Source organism: Littorina saxatilis, linkage group LG8 (genome assembly GCF_037325665.1).
Source record: "Littorina saxatilis isolate snail1 linkage group LG8, US_GU_Lsax_2.0, whole genome shotgun sequence".
Lineage (NCBI taxonomy): Eukaryota > Metazoa > Mollusca > Gastropoda > Littorinimorpha > Littorinidae > Littorina > Littorina saxatilis.
The window spans coordinates 45,261,577-45,269,803 of NC_090252.1; positions in this window are offsets into that span (position 1 = coordinate 45,261,577).

Below are 8,227 nucleotides of genomic sequence, written 5' to 3' on the forward strand. Positions count from 1 at the left end.
TCTGCAGATGTTATGGACATGATAATAGATGGACGATGACCAAAAAGGGAATTCCCCTTACTCATATTCTAACCGTAAACCGTTCCTATCGAATGAAATGTTAGCATCAAGGGAAATAACAAAAACAAGACTTGCAAACTCGCACATTCGCCAACTGCGATTATTTCCCTTAGTCCAACTGTACGAAGGGTACATCAGTCATCACATGGATGAAAAGTGACAGCCTGGTAGTTTTCTGCGCATTGTAGCATTTTCATGCGAGACTGTCTATAGCTAAGGTACGAAAGTCATTTAATTGACAATTTTCTTCTGAAATTAATGGCGGATCGGGCCCTGTCTTTGGATTTGAACCGAAAAATAATCAGCTAGAGTAGTCAGAGTACAATGACTTCCACTCGTTGGCTCACGTAAGTGTAGCCTATGCGATCGTAAATTTGTCTGTCTGTGCGTGTGTGCGTGTGTATGTCTGTGGTAGAAACTTTAACATTTGAAGACGTCACATTATGGCGTAAGAGGGTTAGACGTCACGCGAAGGAATTACTGAAAGTCTCGGTCATTGTTATTTTGAGCGGGCCGAGACTAGTTGGCAGTCGTGTCCCTGTAAGTTACAGGCTACATGCAGACAGACAGATCTAGATCTAGTGTCTCGCTTTCTTGCACAGTGTCACCTATGCTTACTGTGTCTGTGTGTGTGTGTGTGTGTGTGTGTGTGTGTGTGTGTGTGTGTGTGTGTGTGTGTGTGTGTGTGTGTGACGGAGTGATTGAGTTTGTGTTACTGTTTGTCGATTTCTTACGTGAGCCTTGAAGGCTTCGTCTCTTGTTTTGTACACCTGTGGTCACTCAGTTCAGCATCTCGAAATACCTTGCTACACTGAATACGTTATTGACCCTTTGTTGATAGGTCGGGGGGGATCGCCATTCGGAGGTAAGTTAGAGTGTGAAAGGCATCCGTGCGCAGTAAATCGGTCTCAAAAACGGGGGTGTCGTTATTAGGAGGGGTCGTTATTAGAGATTCCACAGTAGTTGGTTTCCTGCATAGTGCGCGTCTCATGTCAGAGACGAAATGCAATTGACGAATTCTGGCTCTGCCGAGGACGGTGTTATGGGTTGTGGAGGAGTTGTGTTTTCTTTGAAACACTGAGGCAAGCAACGTGGAAATTAGCTCCAATCTATCATGTTTTTTCGGCAAAGTCCGCTCAAAACTACGCTCTTTTTGTTCTAAAGTAGGCCTTACGCACACACAAACGGAGCCGGCTGACTAATCAATGCCGATGCGATCGCAAGCCTCAATGTATGGTAAAGGGGCGTAATTTGGACACCCTAAGAACTAGACTGACGCTGTGGCTGGCCCATAGAAGTCGGTAAGCAAAGACGGTGTGGTTATATCTCAAGATTGGGGTTAAACCTACGCATGTGCGAGTGAAATATCTTCTTCTTCTTCTTCTTCTTCTTGTCGATCACTCAGATGGAAACGCCGGTTCTCCGCACAAATGTTGCCGTGCGCTGTAGGTCGTCCAGACTGCCATAGAGCTTCCCTTGCACCGTGGTCGCCTCCGCCCAGATCTGGCTCCTGAGGCCATCGTGTAGTGGGCAAGTCGGTCTGGCAGGTGTTCCGTTGTCATGCTGCCTGTTTGACAAGGGCACTGGTCTGCCTGTCCAATTCTGAACTTGGTGAGGAGGTGGTGGTTCATTCGGTTGTGGCCTGTCCGCAGCCTGAATATGAGGACCTGCCAGAGTGAAATATAGGATCTTATGTGTTTCGTCAACACACGGACTTGGTTCTTGAAATTTGAGAAAAGTTCAAATTGTTCGACTAGTCGGGTAAATAGAACAGGGCAAAGTTCAAATTAGCCGAACTCATTTGCATAGGTATTTAACCCAAGCCGACTATCTTTCATTGCTGCCAGAGCTTTCTTCATGTCTTCTTAAGACCATTTTCCATGACTGAAAGACCAAAGAGTAGAGATATTGCAATTTTCTACTCAAAAAGTTAGACACTCAGCGACCAGCGACATTCAGCTAAAATATTCTAAAAGTTCTCACCTGCCACTCATGGTTAGTCGTTGCGCCATTTTTACTTATGCAAACGTCATTGACAATCACCAGTAACGTAAAAAATACAGTAACATAAAAACATTTTACACGAACTATTAAAATATTCGCCTTGTTCAATTTACCCCCTCCCCCTAACCCCCCCCCCCCCCCCCTTACCCTTCATATCGCCGACCACGTGTGTAGACAAGCCGCTCGATAATGTTTTGCGTACAATGTTATCCAAGTTCGATTGCCTCAAAATTTCCAAGGAAGAGCAACTCTCCCACAACCCACAAAAAACCGAGAGTCATTTCCAAACATCGACTGTTCGGTCAAAAAACAAGTCCCTGCCAATTTGATTCCCTGACCCTGCCGAAAATATTAACCAAATCGCTATCAAGGGTTGTTTCTATACTTTTTTTTCCAAAAGTCAAGGGAAAATAGAGTTATATAAAATCTAAACAAATGAAAATGGGTGGATTGTTTTAACCACCCTGTAAATGAATCACAAATTAATTACATAAGCATTCACTTAGAATTGGTTGGAATTAATTTTTATTACAACACCCCACACACACACACACACACACACACTTAAAACCATTAACAATCTGAGAAAATCGGGTCTCTGAAAGGAAGAAGCCTTACATAAGGCCAAAAAAAATTGTCTGTTTCTGGTAACATGGCTAAAAAAAATAGGGTCGGTAGGTAGGGATTTTTTTAAATTTTTTTTTAAATTTTTTTTTTTACCCCAAATGTAGACCAATAAAACTAACTTTAAAAATCGCGCAAAGAGACTGGATTCACTATACATAGAGACAAGACACTCAACACATTTACAAATCGTCAGCGGACTTTCGTTTTCACACGTTTTTGTTGTTCATTTTCTCACCCTGTCCTTTACCACCAAAAAATATTTTAAAAAATTTGAGTTTGGAAAAAAAAAGTTTAGGGTCGGCGCCGAAATTTAGGGTCGGTCGGGTGACCAGAAACAGACAATTTTTTTTTGGGGCCTAAGGTAAACTTACATATAATGTTATTAACAGGAAATCTGGACAACTAGTGTATTAAATGGGGCGTGGTGGGGGGGGAGGAGGGGCGGGGGGGGGGGGGGTATTAAAAGGGGGGTCCCACAGCACTTAATTCTTTTGAACAGTATACTAGGCCTACGCACGATGCAGCTTATGTGTGCAAACAACTGCGAGAAGAGCAATTACGTCAATTTGCAGCTTTCGTTCCAATTAACCCTCACTACTAACATCTCTCACCCCACGGCAATTACTGGAGAAGTCAGCGCCAGTAATTAACGCTGTAATGACGAGCCTGAGCCGAGAAAAGCGCCGTCGCCTACCGGAGTTCTTGTGTGTTGTTTTTCGACGCTGTGTCTATGCGCTCCGTGAAAATAGTCTGACTCAGTCTCGAAGATAATTAAGGCACCATCTTTAGCTCAAACACTCAAATCCTTAATGGCAAAAAAAAACCCGTAGGACTTTTAATATAATTTTTTTTTATAAAAGAAACCGCTCAAAACTAAAGTGTTCAAGATTTAGAACGCATATAAAACACTCCAAATGTTGCCTATGATTGTGTTCAGAACCCTCAATGGTGTTTTTTGATGTTGTGTATTTGAACACATTTAGAACACGTTTACCGCATAATTATAACATCCTGGCCAGATCTACAAGATGACTGGCCGATCTGTTTTTACGGACCAGACAAAATATATTAGTGTCCTACAGGCATGTATGTTTAGCCTTTTAAAGGTCCTTGTCTACATTTTTATACCGAAATCGCCATTTGACCATTAAAATGCAGAGTCTATTATCTACAAATATCAACAATACACCCCCTTTCGATCAGGAAAGACGAAGCCAGTGTAGCCGTTTGAAAATTCATTGTAGTATTCTAGCGTAGTACTCATAGTAGGATATCCTTATTTGGAAAATGCCAAGCGCAAAACTCCTCTCAAATCCCGTGCATTTCGCGCGTTTAAAAAAAAGCGTGGACAGCGCTCCAGTGTCAAACTGTTGCTGCACTTGTTTGGGCGTGGCTATAAGCATAGTGACATGAATTTGATTGGTCAGTATTTTTAGGCAAAGCACATGTTCTCAGCAAACAGAAAACAAAATATTGGAAGCGTGAGTCACGCTACCCAAAAATAAAATCTTTTTTTACATATTTTTTTTTTCTATAACTTTTTTCCCCATGGTTCATTCATCATCTGACATAACTTTTTAGCGAAATCTAACCATAAGATTATTGAAAAAAAGCAAAAATGTAGACGACCACCTTTAAGGACATGATCTGGGTTATATGTCAACAACAACAAAAAAACAAAAAAAGGGAGAAAAGGAGAAGGGCCAGACCAAGCAGCCAGACCCTTATGGCTGGGACTCGGGACCCACTCTCTCTCTCTATATATAGGGGGCGGGGTTGAGTATATTAAAAGGTATACGTTAAAGCCATATGTACTCGATGACTATACACGCTAATTGCTTTACCAACAGCTGGAGACATGCTACATTAAGTTCCCTGCAAAATATTGTGGTCTAGGACCCCTTCAATGTTGAGATATGTTAATTTTCATTTTGATCTGGATCGTCCTATTTATAGATTTGCCAACAGAGGTAGCGTTGACGCAAGGGAAATAACTCCGCGTCTTTGTTTACATCCAAAGTTTTTGAGACTCTAAAACAAGCTGTAATGCATGTATATGGTCCGCGCATGGCGACATATCGTCATTACATGGTCTTATGGTGCGTTTGACATCGATTATGGGCAAACTACACTTTGTAAACACGGGAGCGCGTACATATGCCTTTAAGATCCTTGTCTAAGAATATTTACAGCCTCTCTTCACCTTCTTTGGGGAAGGGCCATTAAAAACATAATCTTTCATTCGAGTATACTTTTATAAGAAAAAGTGTTAAAACTCAGGACCACGTTCTGTTAAAAAAAGTTTAAAAGTGAAACTTGTGAGAATAAATAGGGAGGGTGTGCAAGGCACGTGATAATTCTCTCAGGATATACAACTATCTGGTAAAAAGTCAAACACACACATTCATGCTCGCACGCATGTATCCTGCGCCATGCAGCGGGTCCTGTCCGTGATAGACGCTGTTTTTACGGGAAGAACTATGTTGTTTTAAATAGCGTGACTGTCTTTGCCAAACGTTCAGTATGACGGCTTACTAGTGCCAAAACCTCATAATTGTAATTATCAAGGAAAAATTAGTAATTTTCCCTTGATAGTTACCATTTTCACGTGTTTAATACTAATAGTAATTTTTCCGGAATAATTACTAACTTTCACCTGTTAATTACTAATCTTTAGTTTTGGCTCACTTCCTGACGGATTGCTAGTGCCAAAACTAAAAATTAGTAATTTTCCCGTGAAAATTAGTAACTAACAGGTGAAAACAGTAACTGACAGCGTTAATTAGTAATTATCACGTGATAATGGGTAATCCCAGGTTTTGGCACTAGTAAGCCTTCATAGGGATTACTAGTGCCAAAACCTCATAATTGTAATTATCAAGGGAAAATTAATAATTTTCCCTTGATAATTACCATTTTCACGTGTTAATTACTAATTTTCCCGGGAAAATTACTAACTTTCACCTGTTAATTACTAATTTTTAGTTTTGGCTCACTTCCTGACGGATTGCTAGTGCCAAAACTAAAAATTAGTCATTTTCCCGTGAAAATTACTAATTATCCAGTGAAAATGAGTAACTAACGAGTGAAAACAGTAACTGACAGCGTTAATTAGTAATTATCACGTGATAATGGGTAACCCCAGGTTTTGGCACTAGTAAGCCGTCATAGTTCAGGCCATTACGGAGACTCGACTGATAGTGTCAATGATAGTGACACACGGCCCGCTCTTGAGTGCAATCCAGTACTGCATCGACAGTGCAATGTAACTAAGTGTGAATCTTGAGCAATCTCACAAGTTTAAATTCTTATCGCTATGGGGAGGGGGGAGGGGGAGGGGGGTGGGAAGGAGAGAGAAAGGGGTGGGAGACATTGGCTTACTGACATGCAGACACTGACTGAGAGAGGAAGAAAGAGGGACATAGACAGACATAGTGTGACAGTGACAGTGACAGTGACAGTGACAGAGACAGACGGACAGACAGACAGACAGACAGACAGACAGACAAACATACAGCCAGAGTAATAATGACAAGGACTATGCCGAATTCCTTATTTTGATGCACACACGAGCAAGGAACGCAAACAAGTCTCCAATATCTTTGATAAGTATGAGAACGTAACATCACTGACGAAAATTGAAAGAGATGTTTATTCACATGAGAGAGAGAGAGAGAGAGAGAGAGAGAGAGAGAGAGAGAGAGAGAGAGACAGACAGACAGACAGACAGACAGACAGACAGACAGACAGAGAGACAGAGACAGAGAGAGACAGAGTGAGAAGAGAGAGGGACACACACACACACACACACACACACACGCACACACACACACACACGCACACACACACACACACACACACAAACGGCAAGGAAGGATTAGTGCTTGAAGCTACTTTTGGAACCTGCGCTATAGAAAAGTTTATTTTAATTTCTTTTTCCTTTTTATATTATTTTATTTGGTATTATCATTATTCACTCAGGAGGCATGACCCCGGTGTGTCGACGCGGGTGGATTGGGGGGGTGGGAGGGGTGGGGAATTTAGGCGGCACCTGCCAAACAAGTCAGGTGAGCTGTGGTTTGTCACCATACCCTACGCACACACAATCCATTCATCAGTTTGCAACCTGCCAGTACCCGGACCTTTGTACCCCACAACCCTCTCCTAAACACCCGTTATACGCACTTGAAAAGTCCAGGCTCTTCACTCTGTATTTTGCTTTTGCGTTCTCGCCTCTCCGTTCTTTAATCCACAATGTCAAGCCCACCCCCATACCCACCCCTAGCCCTCACTTCTCACTATTTAATCAACAATGTTACGTTTGTCACTACCTCTCCCCCCCCCCCCCACCCTCCCCCCCGTCTACCTCTCAACATACACACCAGCAGTGGATCATCTTACAAGTACTCTTCGCTCCTCATTGTCTCTGTCGACGCCTTCTTGCAACCAGTAGCTTCCCTTTATATAACAATTAGAGCATAGAGCGTCGTCGCACTAAATTAAGCCTTCAAATTCTGAAAACCGGAGGGAATTCTGGGAAGCGCAGGTATATGATCTTATAAGTTAGTATCCCTTTTCATTGTCTCTGTCAAGGCCCGCTTTAAACCGCTAGTTTTACTTTATATAATAACCCGAGCATAGGGAGCCATCGCACTGAGTGGAGCCTTCAAATTCTCCAAAACCGGAGGGATTTCTGGGTCGGGATATATCCTTTTTGTAACATGACGTCAATGCCCTTCCATGATTGGTCAATTTGTTTCGGTGTTGGGAGTACATGGCCACCATTTTGTCGTCCATGCTTGCAGTCAGTGCTGCTTGAGTTTGCTTTCCAAACTGATTCAAAGCTTACGGGAGAAAATACATTTAAGGGCAGTTATCAAGTTAACGCACCTCGAACACTGAGATCGATTGAGCGAAGAACACACCAACGCGATCGGAACGGTTCGGGAACCGACAAGTCGATTTTAGAAGAACATGTTTTTCAATCCTTTATCGGGTGGGGATTAATTTGGTCTCGGCAAAGAAACTACAGTGCAGGTTTGGTCTCGGTGAGACTGAAAGAGAGACAGAGAGCACGAGAGAGAGCGACAGGGACACTGTGTCAGTGATTCAAGGTGGTGGCTTGGTGGCCAAAGGGATCCGGGTTCGATTCCCGGCATGGGCGGTCTATTTTTTTTTAATTCTTGTTTACTATTGTTTATTATGAACGTTTTAATGTTTTATTTTACTCTAATAATTTTTTTAATTGTGTAAAATAAATTAAAAATTTTTTTTTTTTAATTCACGTGCACAAGACAAAAACTTTCATACTGTGCCAAAGTGATCCGAGTTCGATTCCCGGCATGGGCGGTCTATTTTTTTATTTTTTTAATTTTTTTTTTAATTCTTGTTTACTTTTGTTTAATGTTTTATTTTACTCTTATAATTTGTTTAATTGTGTTAATAATTTTTTTTTTTTAATCCACGTGCACAAGACAAAAACTTTCATACTGGGGGAGCGAGCCAGTCTGAAGAGTACTCGGGTCCAGCGCCAGCG